Source organism: Cygnus atratus, chromosome 4 (genome assembly GCF_013377495.2).
Source record: "Cygnus atratus isolate AKBS03 ecotype Queensland, Australia chromosome 4, CAtr_DNAZoo_HiC_assembly, whole genome shotgun sequence".
NCBI classification, from domain to species: domain Eukaryota; kingdom Metazoa; phylum Chordata; class Aves; order Anseriformes; family Anatidae; genus Cygnus; species Cygnus atratus.
In genome coordinates this window covers 2,104,669-2,127,348 of record NC_066365.1, presented here as the reverse complement: position 1 = coordinate 2,127,348, position 22,680 = coordinate 2,104,669, and positions in this window count along the sequence as shown.

Genomic DNA, 22,680 nt, shown 5'->3' with positions numbered 1-22,680 from the left:
ACAGGTGAATTCCTGCTGGTTTTCCATCTCTAACAGGAAAGGGCCTGCCTGGTGAAGGATCAGCTTTGAAATACCTTGATGGCCAGAGTGGTGCTTTCCTTTCTGACCACATCTATGCGTCCGTACCACGAGCAGCTGTGTGAAGCCATGGGACTGTCTCCAGGGGTATTTTAATGGGGAGACTAATGGATTTATTTTAGTGGAAGACACTTCTGCCACCATGTTACCCCCAGCAGCTGTTCTGGTCTATTGCAACAAAGCTGTAACTGCTGTGGTGTGCTGCAGGCATCCTCTGAAATGATTAAGACTTGGCTAACTGAATTGTCATCCCATAGATTTGAAAAGGAGCAAAGCTTTTTGGTTGGCTTTACATTCGAACTAGCATCACTTGTATCATATGGGTAGATATTTATCATTAAGACACCCAGAGGAAGAAGATGACATCCGCTTCCAGTTGCCTCTGGCTAGGGAAGCTTTTATATACATGTTGGCTGAAGGCGGAGTGGGATACAACATGTACAGAAAGCTTGCAAGCCCTTGGAAAACAGCAGCAGATGCTTCCCATAAATAATGGGGGTAAACAGTGTGCTTGGGCAGCAGCGCGGGCATGTAGTGAAATCTTCTGAGCAAAACACTCAGTAAAAGCAATACTTCATGATGAACATAACAGCATGGATTTTTTTTTCTTGCACTAGGTGCTTGCATGCTGCGCTGTTTTTGTGGTAGAGTCTTCTCCAGCACAGACCAGTGCACCCATTTCCAAGGGCTCTGATGTATGCTTCATCTTACACATATTTTGAAGGAAAAATATCCAGTTAACATCTATATATTCACAGTTGAACCAAGTACTTCAGTGCAAAACCGTCAGTATTATTTTGTGGGGAGAAGAGATTTTTTTTCCTACAGTCAGAATATATCTCACCCTCCAAACAAAGCTAGAGAAAGCTGACTGGATATCAAACAGATTTTTCTAAAACGAGCCATACTATTTATTCCCAAGCTGTGTCTTCCATAAATACAAAATCTCTGTATCAAAGGTGCTTCCAACCCAAGTACCACGCCTTTGACATAAATAAGGGACAGGCACCTAGATATAACTCTTCCAAAACAGTTTTATAGCTAGTTAATCAATACGTCGCAACAGACGTATTGCCTTTTATTTTCTGTTTATACACCACCCTGGATCCTTGTATATAGTCTTGATGCCAGCACAAGGATACATGAGCTTAGAGATCAATACAAAACACTTCTTCAGGTATATTGATCGCCAGCTGCTAAGGATGACGATAAATTCCTGCAGATTACCTTTCTGTTGGGGAGCCTGTTAAACCCTCAACCCGTAACTGAGCTGTGACAGGCTGGTTGTGCCCGTGGTGGCACCACCCAGGGACACGGACGCATGCCATTCACATTCAGGCAGCGTGAAACCAAAAGCAGGGTTTTCACATGCCCCCAAAAGCTCACCCCTTCTGCCTGCCAAAAAAAATCAGCAACAGCTTTGAGGCTGCAAGTTTTTGGTGTGAGCCTTCGGGATGTGAAGGGTGACGCTGCTGGGCAGCTCCCGGGATGCTTGGCTGGCCTCTGGACACACGGTGCTGGTGCCTCCGGCTGCTCTCAGCTCCATCAGGAGCACGTGGGAGACATGGGAGAGGAAGAAATGCCCTGTTTCTCTTTTCTATTCCTCTGGGAAAAGGTGGCAGGAGCTTGGGGATGTTGGTTGGGTTTTGTTTAGAGAGGCAGGGAGTCTAATGTGCCCTATTTTACTTTTGTCCTCTCTTCTCTCTTGGGAGGAGAGAAATCAAGAATGACAGCTAAAAGGGAAAGAATGCCAAAAGAGGAAAAACATCTTGAAAAGATGACTTCTGATTTTATTTTTATTCTTTTTTTGACTAATCTCATCAATATTTGCTTCAGTATTGAAATATTGGGGAAAAAAGAATAAACAAATTTAATTACCCCCTCATTGCTATGGAAAATGGGAGCTGTGTACCACAGATTTCTGTAGTGCTGCTATCTAACCTTATTTCTGCAAACACTAGACCTCTATTTGGAAGAATTTTTCCCACTCAAGATGCAGGGGCTCTAAGAGCACTGGCTTGCCGGATGTGCTCTGCATATTGCAGAAGTAGGCGAGCAGTGAGGCCACCTGCTCAAGGACACTTGTCTCCAGTTTATCTCCTGAATTACACTGCAGAAGCTTGAATTGTTTCCATCAGCAAGTGTCTCTTGCATTTTGGAGAAGATCTGTGATGAGTAAAGGAGGTGCCAGGGCACAAATGAAAGAAGTGGAATATTTTGAGCTTGATAACCTTTAACAAAACATATTCATTATGGTTCATTTTGTCAAGGGGGCAAGGTGGACACTGAAGTGTTGCATTGCTCTGCACAAACAAGACCTCCTTGAGTCTCAGTGTCACTCGTAGCTGAGCCACATGCCAGTTGCTTCCCCTTGCTGTTGAGTGAGATGTCCAAAGAGGAAAGCAGTCATCAGAGCAAAGTGCGAGCACAGCATCAAGTCCTTCACCTCTGCATTTTTAGAGAAGGAAAAGAAAATGAGTGGGCTTGCTAAGGCACATCTATAAAACAAAGCTTGTTCTTGCTCCCTTGCTTGTCCAGGAAGAATTCCCATATGATCTTTAAAGATTCAGAGCATGCCATAGCATCTTTTTATAAAACAAACTACAGTTGCCTCCTTTTTCTGCTGTTCCAGTGCATATGTTGGAAACTGAGTGAAAACAGTGCAGTGATGCTTGTGCATATACAGCTCATGATTTGATTGTTTTGTTAACATTTTCTTAGCTGTTTCATTAAACTGAATGAGGTTATTTTTTTATTCTTGTGTAAATAATTGCTTCTGGAGAAGAAAGAAAACTTTGTTTCATCATTTGAATTACCTGCACTACCCAGGGTTCATGAGCCGGCTGGTTTTGTGCACCCTCCAATTAACAAGCCAAGTCTTAGAAACCAGGTGCTCTTTGGAAAAGAGGCCATCTCTCTTTGATGTGCTTTTTGGTCTTTGCTTGTCAAAAAGGAATTCATGTCCGGTGATCGTAGCTCTGCAGCAATAAAGATAGTAAATCAGGTTAGCCTGGAGGTGAAGCGTGGAGAAGCAGGTGACGTGCCTGGCAAGGCATTACAAAGGGAAGAGCTGAAGCTTTGTGCCCTGGTTCCTGGTTCTCTGTAAAATATTGCCTGTCACTGAGAAGTTCCCAATGGACATGTGTATGGCTACATGGCTTTTCGCTGAGCTGCATCTGCTAAAGTTTTTGCCCCTATGGTGAAAATTAGGCTCAGAAAAAATAACCGTGTCTATGATGGGTTAGTGAACTTCAGGGCATCATCCTGTGGCAAAGGGAGATCTGAGCCAGTGTGTGCTTCTGGCTGGAGTCAGCCACATTCATCATCTAAGGAAGCAACAGCACACGCAGTGCCTTCCAAAGGTGTAGCAGCAATGTCCTTATGCTTCACTTCATGCTCCTGCAATCCTGGCTGGGCTTGTGGCGAGCACTCAGCCAGAGCATCCCTGCCCTCGCACCTCCACCTTGAGGCAAGATCTGCGGACAGAGCTGCTCTCATGCCCCTGTCGTATCCCTGGTGTCTCAGCACCATAAATGTTTGTTAATGATTAGACTTATGACTTGAAGAAGAAGAAAAAAATAGCCTTGCCTAGCTAAGAGGCTGAGAATTCTCACCAAAAGGGTGGCATGTGGCTAGAAAATGCAAAGGCATTGGTGAAAGCAAAATGATGTTTGCTAGTGGGAAAAAAAAAGGGGGGGGGGGTGTGTTCTACGTTTCCATAGGGTGAATAGCTGCTGCCAGTAGTGTTTTCTGTGAGTGTCTAACAACAAACCTGTCTGTTGAGTGTGTGGTTTTCTGATACTTGGTGAAATTGCCTTATTTTGTTTTTCTACATGTGTACACTGGAAACTGTAAAGTGTTACGAGGGGTCCAGAAACCTGCACTGTTGCTGATGAGGCTGAATGCATCGCTTCGTCTGGCAGAGTTGAACTGTGGGATTAAAAGGAAAAGCTGGAACCAGCCAGGGGTAAGGAAGTGCTCTGTACCAGGCTTGAGACCTGTTCTGTGCAGCCTGCCTGGAGATAGTGTGTTTTTCTCCTTTCTGCTTTTAAAATATGCATTATTTTCTTCTCTCATAAATGTGACAGTCTTATATTGAGTGATGTTGGTGTCTGGCTCTGAAGTAAATGGCTATATGTGTGGTGAGGGAGGGAGATGTGTAGGATACAGAGGGTGTCCCTGGGTAGAGGGCTCAGCTGCCTCAGGGACATCACCTCCCCTTCTTTATATCCTAAATGCAACATAAAAAGGGTGGTTGTTTTTTTCCTCACAGTATGTGAGGGAGGATGAATCACCACAGACACTCAGGCTGGCTAGCTGGGGACAGCAAGCTCTGTGCCATGTCCCAGGCGCTTGGCAATCGGCCCCATCGGCATACCTGGACTCCGCAGGCAAGCATCCAATTAATCACAGTCTAATCACAGAGGGACAAGAGTTTCGCTGCTCAAATAACAGTGAGGCGATGCTGTGCTGGTGGTGTAAATTATGCAATCCAATCTTGGGAAGGCTGCAGGAAAGGCAGTCTATCAAAATGCCATTATGCGGTGTGCACAACTCGCTGCTGGTGTCTGGGCAGGCAGGTAGCTGCGGACTCTTTAACGATGAATTTAATGATAGACTCCTGAAGAATTACTGTTGATTACTCTTCTCATATTCATTTCAACCCTTCTCCCTGTGGACACGGAGACGGGCACATGGTGACCGCATGTCAAATTGCCCTCTCTAGCCCTGTGTACAACAGCTCTGAGCACCAGCTGGGGATGGTCGGGTGTGGCTCTGAAGCAAAAAAGTCTGTGTATTGAGGGGCCTGATCTTCCTGCAGGAGGCAGGGGGGCCTGTGGGCAGCAAGGGGTACTGGGGCCACCTGAGGGGTGTGGAGGTGACCGTCCCTTTGGGGCCTGGGCGGGAAGTGGGAAGGCTGGTGCCCTGACAGGGACGCTGCTGAGACACTCCACTGCTGCCATAAGATGGCCGCTTCTGCTCTCCACCATGAGCAGGGGAGAGGCTGTTGGGCCGAAAAAAAAAAAAAAAAAAAAAGTGGTGGAGCTCAGGCACAAAACGTACCTGCAAGTTCATGAATGTAGAATTTCCTATTGTTTTATGCCCGAAATTCTCACCTTTGCAGGTGGTCCCTCGATTTGTCTTTGCAGAAGCAAAGCTCTTTGTGGCACTGTCTTGGCCTAGGGCCTCATCTGAGGCTGGTGGAATGAATGCGGTGGGATTTCTGGCTCAGGGGACACTGGGCTGCTTCATGCAGTTTTGGATGCATGATCAAAAAGCACATATATGCACATATGTGTGGTAATGGCATCCACATCATGCCCATGACAGCAGGGGGAATTTGAGCCATCGCACTTTAAATGACAGCATGGCTAAAACTGAAGCTTTGTTTAATTCTGTGGAATGACAAACATTTCCCCCCTTCATTGGAGAATCTTCCTTGCACATCTGAATGAAGAAGCTCTCATTTGCTTTGTGCTCTGTACAAGAGACAGCTTTTGGCAATAAATGAACAGCAGTCTGGCTTCAACCTTTACTTCTTCCCTCACCCCCTGCAAAAAAGGATTTAAAAATGTGTATTGTTTTGTCAGGATGGTTAGATCCCAATAGAACTTGGGTCTGCAGCACAGCCTACTTGAAATAACGTTATCTTGCATCATAGAGGCCTCCCTGAAACTTTATCATCACTGTTCCCAGTGCAAAGTGTTGCTCTTTCATGGCATCTTTGTATTCCCCAATCCAGCCACTTCAGCTACTAAAAATAAATTGTCTGTTATCAGGGAATAAAAGCAGCTGATGTATCATGGGAGCTGTTTCTGCCCGGAAAAGCATAAAGTTAGAAACTACCTTTTTCAAGACATTCATATTTTTGTTATGATCCATTTTGGACCATATATTCATTAATCTCTTTCTAGCAGTAGCCACAATTAAACTTTACAATCAGGGTAGTCTGAGGAAAAAGATCATAACTGTGTTTCTTCAAAGTGTAATAGTAGACAATAAAATGTGAACGTGAGGAAATAATATTTAAATTTAATCCCCCTAGTCCATACAATAACCTTCACCTTATCTCTGTACTATGCAGCGTTAGCTATTCCTTTTTTATTTTGGCTACCTGGTTCTGTTAGCTGATAACTGTATCACAAATCTGTAGGTACGTGAGATGAATTTTTGTGACTGACTGTGAGATGGCTTCATGCATGTCTTATTGAAGACATTCTTACTCTGAGTCTGACCTGTTCTGACTTTCACTGTGATGGTAACAGCAGCCTTCAGGAAGCAGAAAAGGAGACAAAACTTGGAATCCATTGCAGGGGTGGTCAGTAAGATGGGAAGTCAATTGTATTGTAAACCTACAAAATTATGTTGTGCTCTAGCTGGTATTGCACAACATGGTGGTACAGAAACACATGCAAGAACCCGTCTTTTCCGCTGTTTAAATGTGTTTTAAGACTGACTGCAAATCCTATAAGTATTTGTAGGCTGCAGAAGCAGGGTGGGATGGGAGGCTTTGGGATGGGGGTCTGTTAGCACTTGCACACAGAAGTCCTGGAACTCTGGATGCGGGAAGGTAAAGCTGGCCTGAGGAGGTATCATGGCGGGTCTGATCCAGTGTCAGTGAGATACTCTTGACTTAAAGAAAGATCTGAATGAGATCTGGGAGCCTACATTTCACCAAGTACAGTAGGCCAATCAGGGTGATTAGTAACTAGAGATGAATGAATTTAGGCAAAGTTGTGCTCTTTTTCTTCTGTTTTCTAATGCTGGTACATTGAGATTAATATTAAGCCACTAAAGAATATAGATTTAGAAATAATATCATCATCTCATCAGAGCTGTCAGATTTTTATTTTTTTTTCAGTGAGGAACAGGCTTTTGCTGTAATGTTAATTTATGGATTTTTGCTCACTTTGCTTTTTTTTTTTAATGATTTACAAATGAATTTGTAATTGTTTCATTCCTTCTTGAAAAAGCTTTCTTTTTTTTGAAGAAGCTGCAGTGTGTCGGATTAAAGTGCAAATATCTGCTTGAAGACTCTAACAAGTTCTGTGCCACTAAGAGCCTTTTATTTCTGCATTTAATTATGTCTCATTGGATTATAATAATCCTATTCCTCCTTGTTTCTTGAACTCAGTCTTCCATACTTGTCTTGCACTTAATTAAAGGTGCCTCCTTTGCTACTAGGCTGGTAGGGAAATTAAGGATGACACACAAGGGAGCTTTGCATCTGGAGGAATCTTATTTTTAACCTCTCAAACTCAGCACATGCAGGGCTCCTGGCAGGTGAACTTACATTCTAATATTGTGATATCTGCCAAGAGAGTGGTCCCATCTGCATTGCCAGAAGGTTGGAAAAGGTTCCCTGGAGACCTGTGCCAGGTGGTGCCACTGTCCAAAGTAGTTTAAAATCCAGTGCTGTACATCATTTGACCTGTTTTTACTCTGACTTTTGGTTGGAGAACATACCTGAGGGCTCAGAAAATATGGGGGAGTTGACACCAACCAGCAAGACCCAGAGACAGCCAGGGGTGCTTGGATGGCAGAGCTTGCTCCTCCTGGTTATCCCTTCTGGGGAAGCTGATGGTGATGCACTGTTCTTTGCTGGTCATGGTCCCCATTGTGGGGTGGATGGCTGATGGCTCTCCAAACATGGGACCATATCCATCTCCATATGGGCTCATGTTGGCCAAGGAATCAGGGTTTCCTCTGGCAGATCTCCTAACATACAGCACACTGTCATTGAACTAATATCAATCAAGGCAGTCTTGTTTCCTCATTTTCTCCCCATAAACCTCATCTATTTCATATTGCTCAGTATGGAAGTAACAGCCAGCAATGGTATACTGTCCATGGTATATTGTCTATGGGACTAATGAGATACATCTGTCCTGAGGAAACTGGTGGATGTAGTTGCTAAGCCAATATACATCACATGTGTGAAGTTGTGGCAATCCAATGAAGTTCCCACTGACTGGAAGAGAGGAAACATAACCTCCATTTTTAAAAAGGGAAAAAGGAAGATCTAGGGAACTACAGGCCAGTTAGTCTCACCTCAGTGCCTGGCAAGATCACTGAGCAGATCCTCCTGGAAACTATGCAAAGGCACATGGAAGATAAGGAGGCAACTGATGACAGCCAACATGGCTTCACTAAGGGCAGATTGTGCCTGAAAAATTTGGTGGCCTTCTACAATGGGGTTATAGCATTGGTGGATAGGGAAAAAGCAACTGACATCAGCTACCTGGACTCGTGCAAAGCATTTGGCACTGCCCTGCATGATATCCTTGTCTCTAAACTGGAGACACATGGATTTGATGGATGGACCAGTCGGTGGGTGAGGAGTTGGCCATACAGTTGCACTCAGACAGTTGTGGTCAAAGGCTGAATGTCCAAGTGGAGATCCCTAATGAGTGGTGCTCCTCAGGTGCTCCAGTACCTAAAGGGGGCCTACAGGAAAGCTGGGGAGGGTGTCCTTCAGGGAGTGTAGGGATGGGACAAGGAGTAATGGTTTTAAGCTAAAAGAGGGTGGGGTTAGATTAGATAAGGAAGAAATTCCTCACACAGAGGGTGGTGAGGCACTGGAACAGGTTGCCCAGAGAAGCTGTGGATGCCCTGTCCCTGGAAGCATTCAAGGACAGGTTGGACAGGGCTCTGAGCAACCTGGTCTAGTAGAAGGTGTGGAAGGGGTTGAAATTAGATGGTCTTTAAGGTCTCTTCCAACCCAAACCATTCTATGATACAATAATTTGGACACAATCAAACAGCTCAAAAGCTGTCTTCTCAGAGCCCATGTCATGAGGCACAGGTGATTTTCATTTTTCCTTTTTAGTAGTCCATGACCTGCTCCAGAAGTGTCTTTCTCAAATTCCAGTGGTTGAAATTCCCAAATTTGCATGGTTGTATTGTAGGTACCTAAAGGGTAACCAGCTTTTCAAAAGTTTAGGAAGTCTGGAGCTGCTCTCTCACATGCAAAAGGACCATCTTGTTTTTTTGGCTCCCTGTTTTTGTTTTCAGAGAGCAAAAATACATGCATATACACTAGTTTCCATTCTTCCCTTATGTAAAGAAATAATCATAACAAGTCTAAAAAAGTGAAAGGTTATTCTGGAAATCTGCTGTTAAACATTTGTGAGATATTTAGAGGTGAAAAGAAAGAAACTTGAATACTGTGCTAATTTCTAACTAAATCTGGCTAAATTCTAACTAATGTCTTGGCAAAGCTTCCCCGAACTCTCCTTTTTCTTTTAATAGTAGCATTTTATGATTAGTGATGAGTTTATGCTTTTGACCCTCTTTTTGCTGTGGGAGTAGCTTCATTAGCAGAAATGGAAGAAGGAGCAGCACTTGACCCTTTTCTATGAGCTGGGTGCCCAAGAGAGGAGGGCAGATCTGCTCTCCCTGCCCCTCTGCTGGCTGCTGGGCTTTGTGTGAAGCAGGAATGCTGCAGGAATGGGGAGAAGAAAAATCTTTGGACAAGTGGAAGAAATGCTGTGTCCAAACCAGCCTTATGTTACAGAGAGCTCTCCATGCTGGGGTGGAGGAAATCAAAGAATGTTTTGGGTTGGAAAAATGCAGTGTTTTCTATTTCTGATGAATGCAGAATGCCTCAGTGGACAAGAAAATCACCTTTTCAGAAACACTGGCTCAAATTTGTGTATTATGTGAGTCCATTGCAATCCAGTCGAGTTACAGCAGGGAAGAATCTTGCCTGCTGCCTACATAGATTCAATGCTTTATGGACAATATTGTTTATTGTTTTTAAAATAATACTTTGCACAGAAATGCTCTGAAATCCATGGCGTTAAATGAAGACGAGGTTGGTAAAGATACCTCATTTGCATGTCTCGTAAATGCACTGTTTACAGTGGTTTTGTCCACCTGATATTCAATGTGTGTGAACGTATGAGAGAGAGCATGCAGATTTAAGAGAGGTTGTATGCATTTTTATCACAAACCCATACTAAAATGTGTAGACTGCTGTCTTGAGAAAAATGGTAGCTAATACAGCATAGTAAGTAGTTTAGGTCAAGTATTTTCAAGCAATTGTTGTCAGAGCTGTATGCTATAGCATTCTAGGATGCTAATTTCACAATTAAAGTGTGGTTTGTGCATTGTGCACCACTGAGAAATGTTGCAAGGAAACAAAGCAAAGAAAATGTACTTTTTGGCATTGTATATATCTTTGCATTTTGTGTTTGCAGCTGCATTGGGACACAATGCTCTCTGAGATCTGTGTTACTCATTTCTAACTTACTATCTGATAACTTTTAGCTCATGCTGTTGAGAAACTTGGTTTTCCAAGTACATGCAGTTATTTTCAGTTCTAATCACCATATTTTTCAGTTTTATTCTATTCAGCTTTATTCAGCTGAATGGATTTTTCTACGTGGCCTGTGACTCAAGACCCGTGAGTCATCCCAGCTTCTTGGAATCAGCCAACGGATTTTAGGGCATTACACTCCTTATTCCTGAACGTGGTGAATTGGTATTTTGTGATTACCACAGCTTTTTCCTTTGATCCCTGTTTTCTTCTTCCATTCTGCAAATGCAGATCTGACCATGGTCCTCTTCCACCCCAGCTGTATCCACAGCTATATCCAGCAGGCTCCTGCAAGGCATTTTTAACCAGGTCTGACCGCTGCATGGCAGGGATCTGATCATTACACCAGCCATAATATTTGTTCTGGCGGCTAAAGAGAGAGTTTAAACTCTGCCACTCTAATAGGATTATGCTTTTATACTCAGAATGATTCCGGCTTCAGAGAAACATTTCTGAAATCAGATTTGGATTCCCACAGGCTTTGCTTATTTTTGGAAGCTGGTGAGTGATGGTGCGATTCATTGAGCTAATTGAAGAGTGGCATACGTAGCACAGGTTTCACACTAGAAAGGATGAAGCTTGCTGGAGAAAACAAGCTTTGTCTTTCCCAGTGAATCTCCAAAATCAACTGCTGTGAGCTGTTAGCTGGGTCAACACCCCCAGGGCTGTTCTGGCTGCTGCTCCCTCCTTGTGGGGCATTGTATGCTGGTGGTCCCCAGCAGCTCCCATAGCAAGGGAGATCCTGGGTGACATTGGGCCCACCTGGTTTTGCTTCCAGCAGGCTGTCTCGCGTCTGAAATTAGTTCCCTCCTTAAGCACCGCTATTGAATAACAGCGAGTATTTAAAACGGCAATTGCTCCTCTGATCTAGTCCCTGCAAGAGTCCCTCTTAAGGTAGGACATCTAATTTGACTGCCACTAAATTCCCTTTAAAGGCTGGTACTTCCCACTGTCATGAATTGTCTCCTGCTCTCACCTGCTGAAATAATATCTTGCCTCTGCTTTTGTTGAATGAGGCACACTCTTAACCCTCTAATGAAGTTCACAAAGGATAGACTTGCTGTGAGGGTGGACTTGAATATGATTTTGATTTTTTTTTAAATTAATTTGGGAAACACCACACATAACAGGTCTGTAAGTGGGCTTTTACGTAGCAATTGTGGGGGTTCGTTTTAGTGTGAGATTTTTCTGGGATTCAAGACTTTTTTTTCTTTACCATAGACTGAATCTTCTCTACATAAGGGCTTTCTGTTCCAGGATATGTTAGTCATTTCCTTCTCATTATGTTTTTCAAATAGTTCTTGCTATCATTACGGTCTCTTTGTTAACACACCTTAAACTATGATGATTATCATTAGCAATGTGGCAAAGGAAGCGACTAGTTCAAACTGAATCTCCTAGCTTTCTTACTCAGCTGTGAGAAGGTGTTCTGCAGTGCTTGGCCTCTGCAGGTAGGACTGTCTGCTAGGAATTTGGCCACTGTGGGAGAGATTTCTGTAATCCAGACATGCAAAACAGTAGCATTTCCTTGTGTTGTTTATTACACAGAGACAGGATTGGCGTCTGCCCCCGAGTTCAACTTGTCTTTTATTGGTAAAACAAGAAAGCTATAAAGGAATAATTAAGATAACAACAGGTGGCAAATGTAAAAGGCAGCCAAAATGAAGTGGAATTATCTGTGGACAAATGAATAATTTTAATTTGGCTCTAAGTTTGGTAATCAAAAGTGCAAGAGTGCAAAACTGATCGCTGGGAGAAAGCCAGAAAATGGATGTACTCAGGGTTGAGCATTTATGAAAGTGGTTTTATTGCACACTACAGAATTTTATGTCTTCATTGTGTCACTGTTAAGTGTCCAGAATTATTCTTCTTTAATGAGTAAAATAAAAATGTGCTTAATGTGCGAGTGTTATAGGTTGATGGGAAAGACAAGTCTGCAAAGGATATTTCTACTTTAGTACTCAGTATTTGATCAATGTCTTATGGAAGACATGAAAATACAGAGTAAAGAGTGGGCTTTGGGTAAATGCTTCATTCTCCTTAGAGCTTTATTCCTCAGTGTAGTATTTCTGAAGGGGACAAAAATCATTTTTTCATTTAAAAAGGATGAGTAATGACTGAATGGAAATGGCATGGACAGGTCCACATGTGAGGGGGTCTTTGTGGTGTCTAAGACAAATGAAGACCCTTGTGATATGTCCATCCATGGCTGGTGCCGATATCTGTCTTAAATGGATTGCAAATCCTGAGTGCCTTTAGGTGTATCGACAATGTGACTGCAGAGAGAAGGGTGAGAAATTTCACAGCATGTAGTTTTCTGACAACTTCTAATTGCTATAGTTTTCAGACAAGTCAGAAGTGTAACGCCAGTGAGATGTTTGGACAAGTTTTATTAACATAGCCACAGACTCTGAGAGAACACACATTTATATTCCTTGAGGATTTCCCTTTAGAAAATGCTTTTTTTCTTTTTCACAAATCACCAAATATTTTTCAGATGATTTTTCTGATTTACATTTCTGTTCTAGACACGCTTCTTGACTCAACGTTGTTTCAACAGTGACATTGTAGTGGGAGACCAACTGAAATGACTCTTCAACCTCTCTGCATTGGGAGGTCCCAGGGGATCACTGTTGCCATCTGAGCCAGTTCGAGGTGTGAAGATGTTCATTTTGGGGTTCACAGGGTGTAGCATGAGGGTGAGCTCAGCCGCCATCCTTTTCTTCCTGTGCGATGGTGCTTGGCTGCTGCCTACACTTCTCCCATGGGCTCGGCCTGGATGTCATGACTGAGGTTGCAGCCTTGTCTTCGTGGTCAGGCAGAGGCAGTGGTGGCTGTGTTCTCTGTGCCGAGGGCAGCCCTGTGGTGAAATCTCCAAGGGCTGAATGCTTCACAAAAGTAGGATTTTGCGTCTGTTATTGGGGAGGTTCGTTCATTTTGGATGATTTCTCCTGTTGGACAAGTCACCTTGTTGCCTGATTAGTAGTTGGCTCCATTAAGTGGATGTGCAGAGACTTAACAAAAGTTCTTGGGGTTTATGAAAAATATAGAGCCATGCTGGAAAAAAAGATAAAAATCTGCAGCACTACAGAAATGGTGATTTAGGATCTGTGCTAAAAACTACAGCTCCTAGCAGGCTCCCCTGGTCATAAAAATTCTTCGTTATACAGATGTTTTCCTTGCCAAAGCAAAAGCGCTGATGCAAGACGTCATCACAATGAAACGTGCCTGTCAGAATTTTCCGTCTCAGCTTGTCCCATATGTGCATGGGGAAAAAATGCTTCCTGCGAAATGGACTTTAGAAAGACCACTACAACATGGTCTATATTATAGCACTTTCAGTATAGCTTCTGACAGCAGTCTAGGAAAGCTGTGAAATACCTCTTCTTCAGCCAGATCTTCTAACACCAATGGAAAGAAAAGAGGTGGCTTCCTGGCCATGCATCTAACCTTTGGAAATATGAGTTTTAGTGTTATGCAAAGGTGTTGTCCATTCTGAGCATCCCAGCTGCTTCAGATTGCCTCCCTGTATCTCCCTAAGTTGGCAATGTTTTTATCTTCAGGTGTTGGATAGTATCTTTTAAGAAGATTGAAGGGAATTAAATCTCCAGGATCAACTCTCTCTTCCAAGCAGCTGACGAGTTTTAGTGTGTTCAGTGTGGCAGTTACTGGAAATAACTGAAGTCTGCAGAGGATGAACCGGGATACATAAAAATGTTCTTCATGCTTAAGATGACAATTTAAAATTTAACTACAACTCCCAACTTAATGATGGCAGATTTACACATGGTGCCATCCAACTCTGTCTTGCTTTATAACTAGGTGGCTTCCCTGAATTAGGGCTGGGCACCTGAGAAATAGCAAGAGTATGGAAAGCCTCATCATGCTCCTTATGTGTGGTATTTTAGTTAACTAGGATATTTAAAAGTAATTAAAGTGTATATAGTTTATTAAATGAAAGATGTTGCCTACTTGTGAGTTGTGATCTTTTTCCTCTATGAAGGCCAGGAGCATAAGACATTAGCACAGACAGGAACTCAGTTGCTATTGGATTTACAGGTAAAATAGTAGATATTGGTGGTGAGAGGCAGCCCTGAGGAGAGTGGGTAGGGAAGAAAACCGGAGTGGAAGCAGGCTGCAGTACAGCAGGGAAGGCATACTTTTAGGAGGAGAGAGAACAGCAAATAGCTATGACAGAAAACTTTCTCCTTAAATATGATATTCATGAGGCCTGTATATCCACACAGTAAACAAATATAAGCAGACTCTTTCAATACACATTTTTATTTTTCCGTATAAAAAGCCCTTGCTTCAGTTCATGCCAAGTTTTACTGCCAGGTGCAGTATAGAAATCTCTCATAACAGTCGATGTTGTAACTTTGGAGGCTTTCAACCTCCTTCTCAGTCCTGTGAAGCAGATCAGAGGTCCCAGTGCCTCTCAGGAGGGAATCCAAGTTCAGTCCATGGATTTAGATGAGTGGCAAGCAACTGCTCTGGTGACTTTTCATCTGGGTACCGTGAGGGGGGATAACAGACATAGACTGCTGAATATATCCACAGCAGTAACTGTAGAACCTCTAACCCCTGAGTTTGTGGTGTGTGGTTTGAGATGTGCCTCGAGCTACTGGAAGGCGTGGGTTCCCTACCTAGCAGTGAGCAGTAGTGAGTTTGGCTCTGGATCTTGAACTCAACTTCTCTCCGGCTATGTATTGCAGGGGGAATTTCATATCAATAAAATCATGAGGTTACTCCAGCCCTTAGTCAAGATGGGGTAACTGAAAGGTGATTTTTGCTTTTTATTTAAACAGGATTGCTTATGAAATTTTAAGCACTTCACGTTGCAGAACAATTTTTCTTTGCTTACTTGGTGTGATTACACAAAGCTCTGCAGGAACATGTGCTGTAACTACGGTTTCATTAAACAACATTTTCTATTGGTGGGTTTGTTCTCTCCTTCATGAGAACATCAAATTGTCATTGATGTTACTGGGAACTGTGCATCTTTGGACGGCACGCAGATTAATACTGAGATGATTCCCTGGCCTAGGCAAACACAGTGAAACAAAAAATATTAAAGAAAATCTCTATAAATAAATGTCTGTCTCGCAGTAAGTTCTGTAAGAACTCATTTTCTCAGATATCCAGCTTTTTCTTGTAATTCAGATCATACTATGAAGGGAAGTTAAATTACTCAACAGGGAATGTGGCTTACGGATAAGTTCTGCAAGACAGCAGAGCGTACGCCAGAGTTAGAAAAGTAGTAAGTACAAAGTCAATTGAATGGCGTGCAATTATCTCCCAAATTATGGGGTGTGTTTTTGAACCCCCATAGATTTTTTATGGAATTGCAAGTTAGACAGATTAAGGAATCCCACTCCACCCACTGCTGACCTTCCTCTGGCTGAAAATAACCTCTAAAAAAAACCACAAGGATAATTCTAACTACCAGCTCATAAAGCTAGTTGACCTTCTGTGGTGAAAACAGATTTGTATATTAACATGTCACAGTCCTCTTACAGAAGAAATAGGAGTACTATAAAACTAGCCCATGTTTGATTAGACTTAGCTGTATCAGGAAAAATGGCTTTGTAAATGAAAAGTGGAAGTTATGGGTTTATTTAGATATTTTAAATGTGTTTCTTTTTCTCCTTGCTGAACAGCTGCAGCTGACTGAAATGCAAATATCAATCCAGTTTCCCTTGGAAATAGTTAATTCTTCATGAATGGGAACTTGAGTATAAATTACATGTATAATTCATTTCTGTAATTCTATAAATCATTTTCTAACTGGAATTTGGATATTTACATACATGAAAAAGTGGTCTTCCTCTCTTCTCACGACCTGCATACAGAAAGAGTCCCTTCTACAAATGGATGAGATCAGAACTTTATTTAGTGCTTCCAGGCTTCTGTTTGTCTGGGAGGGAATAATCTGATTCCAGAAGCTAGAAGGGAAAATGCAAGGCATAATGAATGTAATAGAAATGGTAAATTCTTATGAAGAACTCCTCTATATAGTAATGTTTTTTTGTTTTGTGTTGGTTGGTTGGTTGTTTTTTGAGGGGGGCTGGGGATGGGGAGAACTCTGCTATCCTTATATTAAATAAGGTTTCTCTTTTAGGTGAAGATTTAAGTGTTGTTCAGGTTTATTGGTGGGTTTCAGTGGTTATTTCCACATGGCTTCCTTTTCCAGCCTGGGAATACAGAGGAAAAATGAAACATGGCCAGGAAAGGACAGGGATCTGTGAGTGACAGGAAAAACTGGCTACATTTGTTCAGTAATCTCTTCATTTAGATGTATAAAGGCATTTGGGATCTAAAGAAGCAGACAGGCAAAATGTCTGTGAGAGCTTTTAAAAGAGCCTAGCTGTCTGACTCAATTGATACCAAATAATTATGATAGAAAGCCAATCACTTCTTGGTTTCTGAGGGCCTAAAAGTCGTTTTTGAAAAGCAGACTTGAAGCCTGAAAATATTTTGAAAATTTTGCCTACCGTGTCTCCCTTGTCTGAAAGCATCAAACAGATCCGGAAAGAAGCCAAAACTGGTATTAAGATGTCTGTAATGTCATTTCTAATTTGCTTAACGGTAAAAGCTCTAGCAAGGCGTAATTTGCTATTCTGTAAGGTTTGCACTAAGAATTCTTGCCTGTGATATGATTAAACCTCATTCTGACATAGATCTGTAAAACAAATGAATATTTTATAATAAAAAGTAGAAGCATTATGATATTTTAAGGGAAAAAAAACCTTCAGTATCTTGTAATTCTGAGTGCACAGTTGGAGACACCTTGGAGGCAATTTACATCAGCTGAAATCAGGCCCTTTTAAGACTCCTCAAGCAAAGCAATGAAGAAGCCCGGTGTGATAATTAGGGGAAGAACTTCCATGGGGTTGTTTTACCTACAGAGCTGAATATCCACACCTCTCATGGAGGGCAGGCCCATAGATGCGTGCTCTGCAGTGTAACAAACGTGTGTGCAGCAGGCTTGCTTGGATTAATGTTGCCTGTCTGGGAGCTGGGGGACAGGAAGGGAGGCAAAGGATGGGGCTAATGACACTGTATGTCCCAAAGGATCTGCCATGCAGAGGACTTGCTGAGGCAGGGGATGCTGAGTCAGTGTGCAATGTGAAATATGCTGCAGAGGTTACCGAAGAGCAGATTTTGGCGCAGAAAACGGGAGACAGGATGTAAGGAAAGAAATGCTCCCTTTGTAATACACCATCAGAAGTGTTTATTCTGCAGAGGTGAGAAGAACCAATAATAAGGTGTATGCACATCAATTATTTAAAACAATTCCAGCAAATACAGACTTTGACCTCCCTCACCACCCCCCAACTAAAAATACTTGGAGTAATCAAAATGTATTTTGATTTTTCTTCAACACCAAGAATTTGTTCAACTGGATTTGCTGTTGTCAGATAAGAGGGGGAAAAAAAAAGGAAAAAAATAAACAGCTTGGGCAAGACAGTGAAGTTTTTCTTCAGCTCTATCAAGAAGATGTCTTTTGTTTTGAAATACTACAGAAGTGATACTAAATCTTACAAAAGTTATCGAGTCATTGGAACACTGAACACTTCAGAATCTGTCATTTGCAAATCCTTGTTTATTTTTGGTAGCTTTTCTAGATAGGACAGTGATGGAGGAGTCAAATCCATAGACAGGTCCACACCTTTGCAGTCACACTAAAGGATGAACTGGAAAAAAAAAAAGAGAAAACAAGGGCAATATAAGAAAAGGTTTTGTGCAGGAAAAGTCCTATCTTTAAAACAAACAAAAACCCTTCAAGCAACAGTTCCTGGCATATTTATGGAGAGATGTGCTAATATAATGATGGACAGGCTAACTTTTAGAGCTAATTTTCATGATCTGATACTGATGAGGACAAGTATAGCAGGGTGACTATGAGATTTTAGCTCTTTCAGAAAGAAAGTAGTGGTGAGAAAGAGAGCTTCATCATTTTAGCTCTTGGACTATAGTTCTAAATTGTGTGTGCAAACATACCTCCTCCTGACAACAGTGGTGAACTTAATCTTACTTAAATACAATAAAATTGGACACTTAACCTCTGCTGATTTATATACCCATGTTGTACCTGTTTTGCACAGCTGTCACATGCTTACACACCTATTATAAACATAAATTTTAAACCCATTATAAACATAATTTGCTACTGATGGAAACTACATGACTAGTTGGGAGTTGATGTGTAAGGTGGCCAAGTTCCGAAAGCAGCACCCCATGCCCTATTTATTCTTGGCGGATGGTTCGGGAGATGAATAATGTTCCACCACCTAACAGGATCTGCCTGTCACATACTCTTCAGATGCGCTGTGCTGGCTCAAAATTTAACGCAAATGAGAAGAAAGAGGAGGAGGGGGAAGGAGGAAGGAAAATATTCAGCCTTTGCCTTTGTATTCAGGGCATGTCCTTGTTGCCTTATTATCACATCAGAGAGCCTGGACCCATCAGTGCTTTCATTACACCACGTTTTCCTCCCCCAAGAATTTATATTGCTGCCATCTTAATTTGTTTGGGGGACGCTTGGCAGTCTGATCCCATATCAGAAAGAAAATTTGTTTTTATTAAAAAACATCTATAAGCAGTTAATCTGGCAACTTTCTTTCTTTTTTTTCCTCTAGACCTTGAGAGGTCAATACATAAAGAGAACCTCGATTACACAGGCTTGTTTTTTTTGAGGGCCGAAGTCCTGTTTTAATCATCAAGCCTGCTGCTGTATGTAGACTCTGACACCTGTGTCGGCTTGTGAAATTTTATATTTCTTGGGGCCAGAGGTGCAGGAGACCAGGGCAGGTGGAGACCCCCGCAGTATGATGAGATTGAAGACAGTGCAGCCCCATGCAGTGCTGGAGGTGGGGACAAAGCACAGCTGATGGCTGCCGACCGGCACACGTGGCAGTAGGCCCGAGAGCCCCAGCCATGGTGCAGCACTGACTGAGATGGAGGGGTGGGAAGAAATTGCCAATCAATAATAGAAATAAAGCTATTGATGGATTTCCAGCAGTGATAAAGCTAGGTGAAACTTGAACCACACGGACTGTGCTTTACAAAACCAGGCCCTGGGGTCAGCAAGGGCCTACTAGAGTTAATGGGAAGACTCCCAGTGGTCTCACAGGGCAGGAGGTCAGGCCTTTAGTGTTGCAACACTACCTCAAATCTACACAGGAATCAGTATTTGCAGGGGAAGGGGAGGTAACTGCAGCTGTAGGCCCTCAGTATGTAAAACCCCTCTTGATTTACAGCCTGCACCATGTGGAAGTATTGTGGAGATGAATCCTGTAGCTTATGAATAGGAAAGAAGCCCCGTCATTATCTTTCACAGCTACAGCCCCCTTGCCGTGAATAAATGTTTCATTTTTATTGCATTTGTTTTGCTGGTCTTTAAGAATCCCAACAATTACATGGTCAGCGATATCAAAAGCATAAAAGAAATCGAGATCATTTATAGCTAGCTCACAAAGGCTCTTCTATAATATGCTGATCTGGAGAAATTCTGTGTTGATGGGTCCTATTACGAGTGGAAGGATTGAAACTTTGAAATACTGTTATTTCATCTTTATATGACACATAATGAAGTCACTTCAAATGTCAGTTTTCAATGGAACATGAGATCTCTGGGTAATGCGATGCCCATTCAAACTTGAAAAGTAACAATGTGGTATAAAAATGTCCAGAGTGTTTTAAGGAACATGATGCTATTACAGAGCTGAGTGTTGGGAAGACTTATTATTTTTTTTTCCAAATGAAAAGCTAAAAACAAGAAAGATTTTTTCCAGATTTTATGGTATTTGCCTCATTTCCTTGAAGAAATCCTGAAACAGTTTTAGCTTTTAATCAAGTAGTTATGAACTCATCTTTTAATTAAGGATGAGCCACTTTTAATGCATTTTAACAGCTAAAATTTTATCAAAGAGTTGATTTAGTTATTTTTGTATAACTGATCCTTACTTATTCAAAGCTCTCATCAAACTAGTTGTCTTTGGCATTATCAGTGCTAAAAGTTAAAAGAGCGCTAAAAGTTAAAAGAGCATGAATTTGCATCAGAGTATGTAACTGACTTTATTAAAAAAAAAAAATACATGTAAGGTTCCTTTTATTTGGCATCTACATTACCCTAGATCATTTTGAAGAGTTCTCCTTACAAAATATAACGTACAAAAAATGTACTTTTTCTAAAAAAAAACCAAAACTTTAACAAGACAAAACAAAATCATATCCTTCTCTCAAACCTCCCAGTCTCTGCCTCTAATGTCCAGCAGCTGTAGCTGTGAGATAAAATGCCATCTCCTTTTCAGGTGGGCCCTACCTCTGAACAAGTTGTCTCCTGACCTTTATTAATCAATAAAGAAGAACAGCCAAGAATAATCTCATTCATTTAAGAAATCTACTTTGAGATGAGAAGAATTGGGTCCTAGAAGTGCTATTTCCCTCCATCACCTATAAAATAAAGTAGATGACTCATTTATATGAGATAAATCTCATTTCAGTATTTAAAAGAAAATATGAGATTGGGTAACATTTGTCTTTCAGGCTTTCCTATAGATTGATGCGTGTCCCTGTGCACGTAGGCATTGGACTGGTGGCATTGGATGTGTCGTGCTCCTGCAGCAGCAGGAGATAACTGACATTGTGCCATTCCCACCCCTGCTGTGAGTCCTCCTGCAGAAAGAGTGAGGGCTGAGATGGGGAGCAGGAGCACAAGGGGCTGCACGGGAACTCAGTGCTAGTTGCACTTCAGCCTCTTCTCTATGCAACCCCATGGGCTGCGTGTGCGGGACCATGGAGGGCAGTGCTAGTGAGAAGAGGGCTGAAAAGGCATGGGAGGAAGAGGGAACTAGGCGTGTACTGATGTGGTGGAGGAAAGTGGTGAAGGCCGGGTGAGAAGAAACACTGTGGTGACATGTGGTGCCAGAGGACACTTGTGGGGAAGTGCCACCACTTTCCAGAGCAGGGTGGGTCCAGGATAACTCCAGGAAGCATTGGAGTTGTCAATCCAAAATGAGCTAGTGTCATGACCTTGGTGGACAGTCTCATGACTTAGGAGTTTGACAGTGCTAAGATAGACATCTACATGTATCAACTGGATTTAAGCCTAAATTAATTTATTAAAATGCCCTTTAATACCATTGTCTGTGACGTGCATTAATTTGTGCTGCCCCAAGGGGTAGCTCTGACTCTGAATTCATGGTGCAGCCTCGATGTCCTGTTCTGTTTCCAGAGCTAAGACATAAGTATCAAATTTGTGGAGACAGAAAGCTCAAAGCCTCTGCAGCACCTGAAATGGCCTGCACCTAGGAACTAAGACAGGGAAGTCTGAAAACTGAAACTTACTCCATTTTGTGGTGCATAAATAACATGTAGCACAGCTTTTGTTTTCTGGACAAAAAGTGTTACAGGGCTAAAATGCCTAAATGATATTTGTTCACCGAGCTTAAATTTCATGGTGAATTTCTGCCCAGCCTTGTCAACCCTGCCCACACGGGTCTGAGAAGAAAATACAGTTCATAATATCATATTTTTGATAACCAACTCTTTCATTTATCTATGGGCACAAAAACTGGATACTTAAAACTAAGTGTATATTTGATCTAGATGCACAATGTGTAGATACACAGGCATGAAAACATATTCACCGTATATGTGTATAAGACACACAGTGGATATGCTTGTGCATTCAACTCCGTTAAAGTCTATAGAAAGAGTCTGTTCTTCAGCAGGCTTTGTAGTTTTTTTCAAAGCCTTAATAAATAGCTTTGGTCATTAAAACTTTTTTTTTTTCTCTCTGTAATGGCTTTCAGACCCTAAATGACTAACCCATTCTCTTCTTTTGAAGGCTTCAGAGCAAAAGCACTGCTTTCCAGTTAGAAACAAAATTGTCAACATTAGGTTATTGTCAGTATGCTGCTCTAATGGCCTGTTCAGCTTTTAAAAGGTTTTGATAGTATTTTAAGGAGTCCCATGGTGTTTTGAAAAGAAAATGTGTACTATGACTTCACATCTCAGAGGTCTGTCACAGCTGCTATAGGAACTGAGTAGGTATGATGAAAAACGCAACTAGGTGGCAAAGTAGTCCTGCCAAGATGAAAGTGAATGGATTTCATTGAGATCTAGGAGGAGAGCCACCTCACCGTGTTGCACCTCAACCACCCACACAACTTCAGTAAATTGGGATACATCTTGTTGTGAAGGGGAAAAAAAGCAACAAAAGAAAGACCACAGACTATCGGCAGTTATTACAGGAATCCCAGGGGAGTAGATTA